We start from the raw sequence: 1,071 nt of genomic DNA, 5'->3' as shown, positions 1-1,071 counted from the left end.
ATAAATAAATATATAATGATTTTTTTTTTGTATAGACATAATAATTTTGTTTAAAAAATATGTAAGTATTTGTGAAATTAGAGGTAGGTGATTGGTTGAATGTCAAAACGACGTAGTTGTGAACAGGGTGGAGGTAGCTTTGTGAGAGTGTATATATGGTCCAGCTAAGACCCCGTTGGCAAACATCATTATCCTTCAACATTCATTTCATTCACATTCTCATTTCTATTTTCTTTTCAAATCTAATTAATTAACATTGTGTAGTTATGATTTTATTAAAATTTCTTTTATTTTTATATGAAAGACGAATTCTATTATTCTAGCTAGGGCCATGTTATATTTTTGGTTACGTAGAAGTAGAAGAACAACAAAAAGAAACAATATTATTAATTAGGGAAGCATTGAGATTAATTTGATTCGTTGCATGCCAAACACGCGTATCCACCTGACACCTGTTGTTGGCTGTTGTTGGTGGTGGTTTTGTTGTTTGTGAACCCTTTTTCTTAATATAAACATTGTTGTTCTTTATGCCTTTGCATTGCATTAATTCTAGCACTAAAAATCAAATCACATTGTTACTTGAAATCTTGAATACTATACTAAATTTAATAATTCTACTCTGCAAAACAATCATAATAAAATTAGGGAAAAATTACAAGTGCACAAAAAATACCGGTATTTTAGTTGTTTTAATCGTTAATTTTAATTAATATATATTATATATATTTTTTATAATTTATATCAATAATTAANNACACAAATATAAAAAAAAAATAGTGTAACTCATTAATTCAATAGTAAAGAGAAAGGACCACCTCTGACCTCAACTTCTTTGTGACTTGACTTTCAGGGTTTTACTGCATTCAACAACCAAAACCATGGCTACTGTGAAAAATCTCTTTTTTCACGACCACAATATCAGTCATTTTTAACCTTAAAATTGAGATGCACATGCCGCAGTTTCCTAAAACGGAGACCCACTTCCCTTCTTAGTGCTCTGTCTTCAAATTATTTTTTATCATTATTTCCTTTTGTTCTTATTCCATATTTTCGTAACACAGCCCTGTGGAC

This window comes from Arachis ipaensis, chromosome B04 (assembly GCF_000816755.2).
Source record: "Arachis ipaensis cultivar K30076 chromosome B04, Araip1.1, whole genome shotgun sequence".
NCBI classification, from domain to species: domain Eukaryota; kingdom Viridiplantae; phylum Streptophyta; class Magnoliopsida; order Fabales; family Fabaceae; genus Arachis; species Arachis ipaensis.
The sequence above is the reverse complement of the archived record's forward strand: the minus strand, read 5'-3'. Positions refer to the sequence as shown.